Below are 14,031 nucleotides of genomic sequence, written 5' to 3' on the forward strand. Positions count from 1 at the left end.
GAGAAATATGGATAAAATGAGAAGAATTTGAATGAAAGATTTATTAAAGCATAAAATTATAATATTTCCATACTCCTTGATCACTTAAATTGGCTCAAAGTGATCTTAATAAATATTTTATAATTTCATTAAGCTTCTTATATTATTTAGGATGATAATTTATCATTCTCAAAGTTTATTTTTAACTCTAGCTGTTAAATCCTACACTACCTAAATCAACTTGTACCAACTTTTACTCTTTAATATGCTATGTGATAAAGCCACAATCTCTGAAAGTGATGAATAATCACTCTTCAACTCTCTCCCTCTCCCACGTAACTCTCTCTTCCTTTCTCATATTCTCACCATCATCCAACACACACACAAGGGAGGGCAGAACCGCATGCTATACCCATTCAGAACCGCTTTGATGTTGCAATGGAAGAAGAAAACTTAGGTCTCTACCTCTGCACCGGTGCCAGGACCAGTCGTCGCCAGCTCTTGCTCTTACCGTAGGGCTGTGATGAGTCTTAGCTATTATGAAAGCCATCTTTCCTCTGCAATTGCTGCTTGTTTTGGGAGTAATTTGTCTTGGGTGAAAGGTAAGTCTACGGAGGCTAATTTCTCCTTCAATGCTAGAGGTGTAGGGGATAGTGCGAAGCGGCGCGCTACTAGGGAGGTAATTCTTCAGCATCATAACGAAGCTTCAGAATATTGATAGAAGGATTTTCACTCAATTGTGGGGTGATTCGATTTTGATTGGAGGGTTGTACCGGCAATAAATAGAGGGGGAAGCTTGTTGTGCTTGTGAATCCTAGTCTTTTTGCACTGGACGAGTATGTGTTTGGTGCAGGCTTTCTGGGTCTAATCGGTACATAGGGAGGTTCGACCGAAAAATGCGTGATTGTGAACATTTACTTGCCCTGTGACTTGGTGGGTAAGAGATCTCTTTGGGATGTTATCCGTGATTGGAGGGGGAGGTGCCCGATTGCTGCTTTGTGCTTGGCGGGTGATTTAACGCAGTCCGGTCGGAGGATGAAAGAAGAGGTGCGGCGGGGGTGAGTAGTACACAAAGAAGAGAAATGCAGGAGTTTAACTCGTTTATTGCAGGCTTGGAGTTGCAGGATCTGCCCCTGGCAAGGAGGAGGTTTACTTGGCGTCGACCCAATAATTTAGCTTAGAGCAGGATTTACAGGTTCTTGGTCACAAATCAATGGTGTTTGACTTGGCCTAACTGCTCACAACTGGCGCTTAATAGAAATGTATCTAACCATTGTCCAATCTTGCTGAGGTAGTTATTCCAGGATTGGGGACATTTTGTTCATAAGTTCTGGCATGTGGTGGAGGGGGATTTTTGTAAGTTGGTAAATGAGTTTTGGCGTCGTGGTGCTTGGCCTAAAGGGAGCAACGCTTCTTTCATCGTCTTAATTCCAATGGTGAGCTCTCCACAAAGTCCGACTGATTTTAAGCCCATATCTCTTATTGGTTGCATGTACAAGGTGGTCTCTAAACTCCTTGCAACTAGATTGAAAGCTGTCTTGGGTAATATAATTGATGAGAGGCAATTTGCATTTATTGGGGGTAGGAACATGCTTGATAGTGTTGTGGTAGTGAATGAGGTGGTTCACGAGGCCAAGTCTAAGAAGCGGCCAACAATTATTTTCAAGGTTGATTACGAGAAGGCCTGTGATTCAGTTCTTTGGGATTTCTTGGAGTATATGATGCGTAGGATGCGGTTTAGTGAGAAGTGGATTAGTTGGATTTTGAGCTGCATTAGATCAGCCTTTGTTTCTGTTTTGGTGAATGGCAGCTCTTGCGCGGAATTTCATATGGAGAAGGGTCATCGGCAAGGTGACCGACCCTCTTGCTTCGTTTATGTTCCTTATTGTTGCTGAAAAGTTGAATGGGCTCTTTCTCAACGTCCTGAAGCTGGAAAATTTCAGGGGTTTCATGATCGGGTCGCAGGATGGGGTAGAGATCTCTTTGCTTCAGTTTGCCGATGATACATTATTTATTGGGGAGGCTACTGTTCAGAACCTGGTGGTGTTGAAATGTATATTACGGTGCTTTGAGTTATGTTCGGGGTTGAAAGTGAATTTCCACAAAAGCAAACTGGCCGCAGTTCCTGTGGAACCAGGTGTCTCACAATAGTTTGCTTCATTCCTAAATTGCAAGGTAGGTTTTCCATTTACTTATTTGGGTATCCTAGTAGGTGGTCGTCCAAGCAGCAAGAATATGTGGGAATCGGTTATAATAAGATTAGGTCCAGATTGGCACCTTGGAGACAAAAGATGATCTCTTTTAGTGGGCGGTTGTGCCACATTAAGAGTGTCTTGTCCTCGCTGCCCTTATTCCTTTTGTCTTTCTTTAAGAAGTCGGTGGGTGTTGTGAAGATTTGTAAAGGTCTGATGAGAAGGTTCTTATGAGGTGCTGGTGATGATATGAGGAAAATATCTTAGGTCAAGTCGTCGGAGGTTTGCAAATCAAAAGATGAGGGTGGGTTGGGTGTCAAAGATCTTGCAATCTTTAATAAGGCACTCTTGGGCAAGTGGCTGTGGCGATTGAGGGGGGATTCTAATTCTCTTCGGTGTCATGTTGTGATGGCTAAATATAGTGATGGGGGTTGTACAAATGTCTCCTCTTGGTAGAGGGATGTGCATGTATCAGGTGATGAGGAGGGTGTGTATAAGGTTCTGTGGTCTGGAAATCATACAAAGTTCTGGATGGAAAACTGGTATGGTGCGGGGATTCTGAGGGAGAAATATTTTATGTTGCATAACTTGTCGAAGTTGAAGTGAGCTAGTGTTAGTGAGTGTGGGGTTTGGAGCCAGGGTGTTTGGAATTGGGATTTCTGCTGGCGGAGACCGCTTGCGGGTAGGGAATTGGATTGGCTACAAGCCTAAGCCTGGACATTGTTCGTGTTCCTCTTTTGGCGGGTGTCCCGGACAAGTGGGTGTGGAAGCCAAGTGAAGATGGCAGCTATTTTGTTACTCAGCGTTTATTTTTTTGCAGGTACCTGGTGAACAACCACCTGATCCTATTTTTAAGACTCTTTGGCGTTCTGTTGGACCCTCCAATGCGAAAGCCTTTTCTTGGAGGTGCCTCTGGGATCGTGTCCCGACCTTGGAGAACCTGCTAAAGCGGAAGGACTTTAACACCCAACACCCAGGAGGCAGCAATATGCAAGATATGTGTGCACGCAATGGAATCTTGCTCCCATTTGTTTTTCTCTTGCCCTTTGGTCTATGATGTTTGGCGTGAATGCTTCAATTGGCTTGGCTATTCTATTGTCCTGCCTATGGATCCTAAGGCACACTTTCTGCAATTTCAATTTGGCGGGAATATTAAACAGAATCAATGTTTGAGCTCCATATGGTTGGCGAAGCTTTGGTGTTTATGGCTCCTGCGTAATGACGTTATTTTCAGATCAGCTGTTGTTAACTTAACTAACTTATTGGAGTTGGTAAAGCTCAAATCATGTAAATGGTGTAAAGTTGGTTTGGGTGGGTTTGGTAACTCATTATTTGAATGGTATTCAAGTCCCATGTTGTGTATCCAACACGGTTAAGTGGGGTTTTGGTGCGTAGTGGCTGTGAGTGCTTTCATTCTGGTGGAGGAATGCTCTCATTGCTTGGTGGCTGCACAATTTCTATTTGCTACATAATTGTATCTGTTGTGGTGCGTGGTGCATGTTTGCTATGTGAGAATCTTGGCTTTTAGTCATAGTTTGGTGGGTGCTGGTGTCACTACGTTGGGTGTGCTCAAGCTTGTTGGAACTAAGTTCTTTGTTAGCTTTTCATTTGGTGGTTCTGTTTGACCCTAGAGGCTTTCATTTTTCTTTGTATCTTGTTCCACTCTTGTATTTGGGTTTGAGTACCCCTTATACTCTATGATCTAATACAGTTCTGCTTATAAAAAAAATCTGACGCACACAATCTTCTCTTCCTCTCCTTTTTTCTTCTTTTTCTTGTCTTCTCTGAAGAAGAAACCTAGAGCTTCCAATCCTATCAATTTCAATGACCTGCAATCACCTTTTCACTTCCATTCCTCTATAAATAAATGGGCTATGGTTCACCAAGCTTCACATCTTCATTCTTCTCCAATTCTACTTTTCAATCACTCTGTCGTTATTCTGCTATGTTTTCATTCTCTCTGCAAAAGCTCTCTCTCTCTCTCTCTCTCTCTCTCTTTCTCTCTCTTTCTCTTTCTCTCTCTCTCTCTCTCTCTCTCTCTCTCTCTCTCTCTCTCTCTCTCTCTCTCTCCATGTCCTAAAGCCATGAAGCTTTCCCCCATGGAAGCCATCACTATCCTCAAACACCACCAACCTGTCCTCTTTCGAATTCCTCTGAAATTCTGTTCAAATCCCTCTATAAACCTCATTATCGTGCTTATGGAAGTTCCAATATTGATTCTGGAAATTTTGGTATGATTCGGGGTTGAATTGGGCCAAATCTGGGTCCAATCTTCATCATATTCATCGTATTCTTCACGTTCAAATATGTCCTTCTTCTAATCCTCCCTAAAGCATCCTGTTTCTGAAAATCCAATGATGAATTCTGGAAGTTTTAGTTCGATCCTGTTTCTGACGTGAGCTTGAAGAATCCGGCAAGCTGGCCGGAAATCTGCACCTTCAAACGTGTTTTTCTCCCTCGTCCGACCTCCGATTGAGACGATTCCAAAACCTGAGTTCTTCTAGAGGAAAGGATCCTTATTCCCCGTGCCCATCTCCGATCACCGTCGCACCTCCGCCGTCTCCGGTCATCTTCTTCAGCGAGTCCTTCACCGGAAAATTCATAACTTGGCCATAATTTTTCCATAACTGGTACTCTGTAAGTTTCCGAACCTCTGAGTTCATTTCTGACCTCTAATCTTCGAAATTCCTAAAGGAAAGTAAAAGAAATCAATAAAAAAAATGGTTTTTAGCTATAAACTAATATTAAGCCACTTTGAATTCAGAACAGATAAGGCTTAGAGGAAGATTTTGCAGTTGAGCCAAGAACAAAAGTGATAGGGAAAAATATGAAGAAACTGATTCTGAAGTTAGATTTTGAAAAAGTTAAAAAGTGATTTCGAGAAGTGCTTTTCGAAAGAAAATGGCTTTTGGACCCATAATCGGTGGAAAACAAACACGGCCTAAGGAATATGGAAGAAGCTCAGAATTTAAAGATGATTAATGATTAAATTATACACCTTGGGAAACATGTTTGGTCTGAAGATTGTGATCTTAGCAGTGCATATTCTCATGAAACTTATGATTGGACCATTTATGATCTTATGAGACTATGAGACTTTGACAGAATATACGGAGAACTCAATAAGGACTCAAAATTAAGCAAGAATACTTAATTGGTTAAGAAGATTAATTAAATTTAAGTAAGAAATATAATATATTTGTATGATTATTATTTTGCGCAGTGTAAGCGGCAGGAATAGGTCAAGGCTTACAGGTAGCAAGGTGAACAGGTAGCAAAGAATACAGGTAAGGGGGGAGAAGTCATCAACTTAGGATGGAGAATAGTATGAGTGAATGGGTTTTGTCCCCTCCTTAGGTCCTTGCGTGTGCTGCTTGATTTTGATGATTGTCTAAGTTACAATCCTTATACTTAATCTGTGATGTTTGATCTATGAAGCTTGTTGATCTGTGATAGTTGTGATGGTAAATGCAGGTTTGATGATGTTTGAAGATGTGTGATAATAATGATGTATGAATGAGCTTGTGGTTATGTTGTTTTGATTTGATTATTGAGTTGTGATACAGATTGTGTGCTCATTCTTGATGTTATGCTGAAGAGGAATACCCCGAATTTGAGATGGTTAAGGAACCCTATTTAGAGAAGAAGTGGTGTTTCAAAATATTCTATGACCTCTGATTCTTATTCAGAAATACTTTTTAAATACGCTTTGAAAATGACTCTCGAAACTTCTTTGAAATTTCCCTTTGAAAATTCTTTAGACAAATGATTTGAAAAGGTGATTTAGAAAATGATTTCTGAAGAAGAATCTATGAAACTATTTTAAAGAAGAAAGAGTTATAAATAGGGGTATCCAATTGCCTAAAGACTCAGATGGAGTCTTAGATGTTGTTGTTCAGGAAGGAGTTCTGAATGTTGTGGACTAGAATATATTCCTAGTGGATGTGAAATCAGAGGATGGGGTAATCCTTTGGTGTGAAACATGCATCATTTGCATTGACCTCAGCAGGTGGATGAGGTGCTGGTCGGAAAGCCAATGGATCCTAAGGCGATGGTGAAGCTGAGAGATCTAAGGGTACCAGGCGTAGGTAAGTGGTCCTTTGGGTTTTGCTAGGTGGGACACTCCAAAAGCTGTTTGATTTTGCCCCATCCGAAGCGTAGTCATTCCGTAGGCCCCCTGATGATCATCGTGGTCGGTCAACAAGAGTTCGATGAGCCTTTTCGAACTCTATTCCGGACGACATTGCAAGATGATGGGATGAGCTATTCCCCGTATGTGCCCACATGCATAGTAGTTTTGCATTGCATATGATGATTTTTTGTGGTGTGAAGCTCATTTATATTTTGTTATTCCCTGATATGATTGTGTTGAATTGCTTCTCACCCCTCTATTGTATGTTTTGTTGTTTCTCTCCTCTTTTATCAGTGACGGCCTCTGAAGATGGAGATTGTGATGCTGAGAGACGCGAGACAAGACTTTGGGTGTAGATCGTGTATATGCGCTGAAGCTATTGAGCCATAGTAGTTATCGGTGGGTAAGAGCTTAGGACTCAGGATCGTGCCTTTTACACTCACTAGGAATTGACATTGGATTGTATTTAATATATTCTAACAAAATTTCTAATTAGAGTTATAATTCAAAGATATATCTAAGTCTTGATATTGTGATTAATAAAGAAAAGTTTTAAATTCCTGGCCTAGTAGTGCATTAGTAGAACTAAATTGCAATACAAGTTTGGGCGTCACTTATTTTTTCTAATGTTTCCCAATTAAATAAATGTTGGTGCAGTGGTGTCTCTTTTGATACTCATTATTTTTTGGTGCGTCCCCCCGCCACAACTCCTGTTGAAACAAGTGGCGACTCTACTGCGGAATAACACCTCACGGATGGTGTTGATTGAACTATGATATGTCTTATTGTACCACAATTCGACAAAATGCACCTATTGCGCCTAGTATTTCGGTTGTTCATGTAACATCCCGATCTGACGACTGACCTCACGGTAACAACACGAGTCTTTTCAGTGGGCTTTGTCCTCACTCGCGCACTTCCCGGGAAAACTTCCCAGGAGGTCACCCATCCCAATATTACTCCAAGGCTAGCACACTTAACCATGGAGTTCTCACGAGTTGGGCTCCCGAAAAGAAGTTGTGTCACGTCCCCCTTCCATGAGTGACGACTTCACCCTACTCTGTGACACCCCGATTTCGGTGGCGTCACTTTAGTAACCAAAAGTAAACTTAATGCGGAAAAACGTGAAATATTTTTTTTTCGATAATAACTAAGACAAGACTGAATTAAATAAAACCCAACAATAACAAAATCAGAACTAATATACAATATATAAACAGCCCCCGCTGTAGTAGTAACCTCGTCACGAGTAAACCTCCAGTGACGGAAAGAAAAGTGTAGCGCCCGAAGGCAATATGTACAGACTGAAAATAAAGGTGAAGTGTCCGCAACACCATCCCTCAAAACTGAGAATCAGCTGGCGCATCGGCCCGAAGCAAGACCTCCTAAGTCCAACCAACTCTCTGTGATTCCTGTAAAGAAACCACACAAAAAGCTATAGGTGGGAAGCTACGCTGTTCCAAAAGAAACAAATGATGTTCAGAGCTAAGACTCTACTCCTACACTAATCCCATCTTGAGGAGCTCACACCAGCACTAAAACCTACATGCTAGCATGATCGTCGTCCGAATTCGAAATCCAGAACGACCTAGTCTATGTACACCATTCGTCATCCTCTCGCTACCGCGACGCGCTCCTGTTCCAGCATCCCAACCTAGTTTCCCCCGAAGGGTGGACCATGGTGAACCAGTCCGCAATACTCATCTGACAAAAGGCGTTGTCCGCCAAAACACACACAGAAGACGCGAGGGTCAACTCTAAAGAACTATGTAGATAATAAACCCAATAGGTACAAATAATATATAGCCACTTAGGCTTATAACTAGAGATATCATTCCTAGGGTTGCATGTTCCACAAAATCATAACGACAATAATAACAATTAGCATGTTCCAAGTAAGTTTATCAAATAGCAACCACACTCATCAACTAAGTCAGTATGCATGTTGCGTGATATGTATGCAGGTTAACCCAGTCAACCAATATGCAATCCGGAACGGATGGACATCAACGGATCAGCCCTTCACCAGCCACGGTGGTGCCATTTCGGCCCGCGTGTCTCTTACTCCAACAGGGGTAGTCAGATCAGCAGTAAACCCGTAGGTCTGCCATTTCGGTCTGCTACAAGAGACGTCTACAAACGCTTTTTCACGGCATTCCGGGTCTTATGACCATTTTGGAAACCGACGAGGTCCAGAGTACGTCCTGTGTTAATACCTCATTAATGTTGCATGTGTGCAAAATGATTAGTCAAACAACGTCTCCGTCCTCACTCGACACGTCGCCACGTGTTCTAGGGAAGTTAAAGTCTCTAAAAGCTTACCCTAAGGTAAAGTCGATTCTGCGACCAAAAGACACACTTCACGACAACACATAGCTGCTCCAACAGCACAAGAGTATCACATACTCGGGAACTATCAATTCCCCGGACTTATCCCCAGGATAGCCCAACAACATAGCTGCTCCAACAGCACAACAACAAACGCTGCTCCAACAGCACGACATCAAACGCTGCTCCAACAGCACAACAACGACATACTCAACACTTGGATCCGACGACACTCCTCGTTTTCCAGAATTAAGATTTCACTTCCAATGCCTTCCTTCGAGGTTGTTATCATTACTTAAAGATTTATAGGTTATTTAAGGTCTTATGAATTTTCTTTATAAAATAGGTTCTATTTTGTCTTATCGCAAGTCTTATACATTTCCAGGATCTCCCAATCCCAAGTCGCTTCCAGAGGATGTCTCGATCCACTAAACAAAATTAAGGCCCGAACCTCGTTCGTCCTATCAAACTTTCTCAAAACTTTCAAAATAAAATCGGCATGACCTGCCCGCTATTCTCACCATTCAGAATCTCAGATTCCAGTACAGAGCATATTCAAATCATCACAATCAACAACATGTCATATATCAATAAATCGCATCATAAACACTTAGCACTTAGCATATAAAGCATGCACCACACATCCTAGATTACCCACATAGCACATAGCATGTAAGACAATCTCAAAAACATTCAATAGATGAATCATCTACATTGTCAGCCGAAGCCTCAGAAAACATTTTCCAATCACACACAATTCCAGTGCATAAACAGTAAACAATGTCGAAACATCGACCCTAAGCATTAACTAGAGATTCAGTGAGAAGCCCTCACCTGAAAGTTCTCCAGAATGATCAACTAGTGCTTCCTCACACTCAAAGTGTTGTTCCTCAGAGAAATCCTCAAAAGCACCTTTACAATGAAACCACAGAATACTATCAGAATCTATCGGAAACTAAGCTATCGATACTTACTAAGGTTACTCGAAGTAATCTATACTCTAAGGTACGATAATCTAGCGCGAAAAGACAAGTTTTCGGAAAAGGAAATTTCTTCCTCCCCCTCTAATAGGCTCAGCCACTTTTCACAATTAAGGGGCTCGATTTTTCTTCGATCAAACTTGGTTCCTATGCTTTCATAAGCCGTAACTAAGGGTATTCTGAACTCGGAAAAATTATCGGATCAAAAACTGTCGCAGGGGTATTTTGGTCATGATTTTTAACTTAGGATTTTCAAAACTGAAATCCCAAAAATAAAATTTTGCAGGGACGTCACCAACGACGTTTATGACAACTAATCCTACTACCACTAAGCTAAGGCGATAGTTTTCAGCCTAAAGGTTGGAACTTTACTCAAAAACTACATAAATGGGTATTTTAGGCTAGAATTGATTCCGGCGGAATTCCGGCGACATAACGGAAAATCTAATCCGGCAGAAGTGATCTTGGGCACATATAGAAGAGGTTTAGAATCAGAAATGAAAGATTCAGGATAGTTTTGCAAAAACCCATAAACTATCCGCTCAGAAAACTCTACAGAAAAGCTATGGAAAAAGCGATCAGAGGTAAGGATTAGCGACTATACCTCGAAACCTTGAAGCAGCGACTAACGGATCAACGATCAAGCAAGTAATGAAGAAAACTCTTCTTCCTTCTTCCTTGTTGAAGCTCGCGGGTTTGAAGAGAGAAAATGGAGGAGAATTTGAGTTTTTCTTCCTTTCTTTGCTATATATAAAGGTTGGAAATTCGCGGGAAAATGAAAGTTTCGCGAATCTGATTTTTCCGGCGTCATTCTCCGTGAATTAATAGATATGTTTTGGCAAAAGAATTCCAAAACTATAAAGAGGTCTCCTTGTATTTTTGGCAACTAATGCATAGTCGGTATAAAACTATTTTACCCGATAAGTTGCTTTTTGCATCGAAAGTCGGAATAGAAAACTTCCTTCGGAAGAAAGATTGAAATCATCAAGAGAAATGGGTGTACGCGTGTAGAATATTCATTTGACGCTCTGAATAGATAAAGTCCCCATAGTCGGGTGATTCTAGGGTTTTGAAATACCAGGGTTTCGGTTTCGGCAAACTTCCGATGATTGGAATCGGATGTTCGTAGATCCTAGAGTTTCGCCTCGAAAAGATTGTGATATATGGAAAAAGAGAAGTTCTAACATTTCTCTGAAGATTTTTGGAATTAACTGCCATCGTGCCTAAAAGTGAATATTAGCTATATAGTAGGGTTTCTGACCTAGGTTTAAGCGTAAAACGTTCGTGCTATAACTTTTATCGATCATAATGCAATCCTTGAACTTTTCCTGAACTTTCTCCTTCATAAATATATTTCATTTAATAAACTTTCGTTCAGGTTTCCCTTCACATTACATCAACCCTAATCGTGAATAAGAAGTTTATTCACTTAGCATAAACTTAAAAACTCGGGCCTTACATTACTACCCTCCAAAAAGAAAGTTTCGACCTCGAAACTTAAGGGTTAGTAAAAAGTTCTGGATACTGTTCTTGAATCTTCTCCTTCAGCTCCCATGTCGCATCACCAGTGTCTTTATTCCAAATGACCTTCACTAACTCGATCTCTTTCCCTCTCAACTGTTTTATCCTGGTGTCACCAATGCTAATTGGCGGTGTCTCGAAAGACAGATCATCCTTCAACTCAATGTCATCCAGCTCGATAACATGTGTCGGATCCGCAATATGTTTCCTCAGTTGTGACACGTGGAATACATCATGAATATTTGATAGAAATGGAGGTAGTGCAATCTGGTAAGCGACTGGTCCAATTCGACGAGTGATCTGATACGGTCCAATGAACTTGGGCGTAAGCTTCTTTGACTTGATTGCTCGGCCAACACCCGTCGTCTGAGTAACTCTCAGAAATACATGATCTCCTTCTTCGAACTCCAGAGTTCTGCGCCTCTGATCTGCATAACTCTTCTGTCTACTCTGAGAAGTCCTCATCTTCTCTCTGATCTGCTTGATCTTCTCAGTGGTCTGTTGCAGAAGTTCCGGTCCTACCAACAGATTTTCTCCGTTTTGGTACCAACACAAAGGTGTTCTACACTTGCGGCCATACAAAGCCTCATACGGTTCCATACCAATGCTCGTATGAAAACTGTTGTTGTATGTGAACTCAATCAATGGCAATAAGGTATCCCAACTGCCCTTGTTGTCCAGAACGCAAGCGCGTAGCAAATCCTCCAACGACTGAATAGTTCTCTCAGTCTGTCCATCAGTCTGCGGATGATAAGCAGAACTTAGTCTCAGCCTCGTTCCCAAAGCTTCTTGAAGAGCTCCCCAAAAATGTGATGTAAACTTCGGGTCTCGATCGGATACAATACTTGTCGGTACCCCGTGAAGTCGTACAATCTCCGCTATATATAACTCTGATAGTTTCTCCACGTTGTACGTAGTCCTCACCGGTACGAAATGAGCCGACTTAGTCAGTCGATCCACGATTACCCAAATAGAATCGTATCCCTTCTGAGTTCTTGGCAAAGCCACTACGAAATCCATCGATATGCTATCCCATTTCCATTCTGGCACATCCAAGCTTTGTAGCATACCTGAAGACTTCTGATGCTCCACCTTTGCCTTCTGACATGTCAGACATGCAGCTACATACTCAGCCACTTGTCTTTTCATTCCTGGCCACCAAAAATTTACCTTCAAGTCCTGATACATCTTCTTCATTCCAGGGTGGATACTTAACTTGCTCTTGTGACCTTCATCCATAATCAATCTTCTCAAGTCAGGGTTGTTAGGCACACAAACCCTATCCTTGCACCGTAGGATATTGTCACTTCCTACCTTGAATTCTGGGTCCTTACCTTGACTTACCAAATTTCTTTTCCCAAGCAGAAACTCATCTTGTAACTGTTGGTCTCGGATTTCTTCCATCAACCCATTGGTAATTCTGATCATCCCGAACTTCAGTTCTCCCTCGGATAATTTCACATCCAAGCTCAAATCTCGAAATTGCTCTAACAGCTGCAGCTCCTTCACCATCATCGACGAGATGTGCATCTTCCTGCTCAAGGCATCAGCAACTACGTTCGCCTTTCCAGGATGATATTGCAGAGTGAACTCGTAATCTTTGAGAAATTCCATCCACCGACGCTGCCTCATGTTCAACTCCTTCTGCTCAAACAAGTACTTCAAACTCTTATGATCACTGAATATGGTGAAATTGCATCCATATAAGTGATGTCTCCAAATCTTCAGCGCAAATACGATTGCAGCTAGTTCCAAGTCAAGAGTCGGATAATTCTTCTCATGCACCTTCAGTTGTCTTGAAGCATAAGCAACCACCTTCCGATGTTGCATCAGCACACATCCCAAACCTTGATGCGAAGCATCACAGTATACCTCATAAGGTTCCTCCGGTTGCGGTAAGACGAGTACAGGTGACGTCGTCAACCGTTCCTTCATCGTCTGAAAACTAGTCTCGCACGCTTCAGTCCATGCAAAAGGTTGGTCCTTCCTCGTCAGTTGAGTCAAAGGTCCAACTATCTTCGCGAAGTTCTCGATGAAACGACGATAGTACCCCGCCAAACCGACAAAACTTCTGATCTTCGTCACTGTCTTCGGCCGTTCCCACGACAATACGGTCTCTACCTTTGCTGGATCCACAGCTATCCCCTCCTTAGAGATCACATGGCCTAAGAATTTTACCTCTTTGAGCCAAAATTCGCACTTAGAAGGATTGGCATACAACTCCTTCTCCCTCAGCACTTGTAAAACTTGTCGCAAGTGCTCCTCATGGTCTTCAGCATTCTTTGAATAGATCAGAATGTCGTCGATAAACACCACGACGAATCGATCCAGGAATGTATGGAAAGTCATATTCATGTAAGCCATGAATATTGCCGGCGCATTTGTCACCCCAAATGGCATCACTAAGTACTCATAGTGTCCATAACGGGTTCTGAATGCCGTCTTCTGGATATCCTCGGTCTTGACCCTGATTTGATGATAACCCGACTTCAGGTCGATCTTCGAGAATATTGTAGCTCCTCGTAGTTGATCCATCAAATCATCAATCCTAGGTAACAGATACCTATTCTTGACGGTTACCTTGTTCAGTTGTCGGTAGTCGACACATAATCTCGACTTCCCGTCCTTTTTCTTCACCAATAAGACTGGCGCTCCCCAAGGTGAAACGCTTGGTCGTATGAATCCCTTTGACAGAAGATCTTCGAGTTGGGACTTCAGTTCCACTAGCTCCGCAGGTGCCATACGATATGGTGCAATCGAAATCGGCCCTGTTCCCGGTACGATGTCTATCGCAAACTCAATGTCGCGTACAGGCGGCAATCCAGGTACATCGCCAGGAAAAACATCCGTGAATTCTTTCACCACTGGAATACTGCCAACTTCTGGGTTTCCTTTGCTC

Source organism: Lotus japonicus, chromosome 3 (genome assembly GCF_012489685.1).
Source record: "Lotus japonicus ecotype B-129 chromosome 3, LjGifu_v1.2".
Lineage (NCBI taxonomy): Eukaryota > Viridiplantae > Streptophyta > Magnoliopsida > Fabales > Fabaceae > Lotus > Lotus japonicus.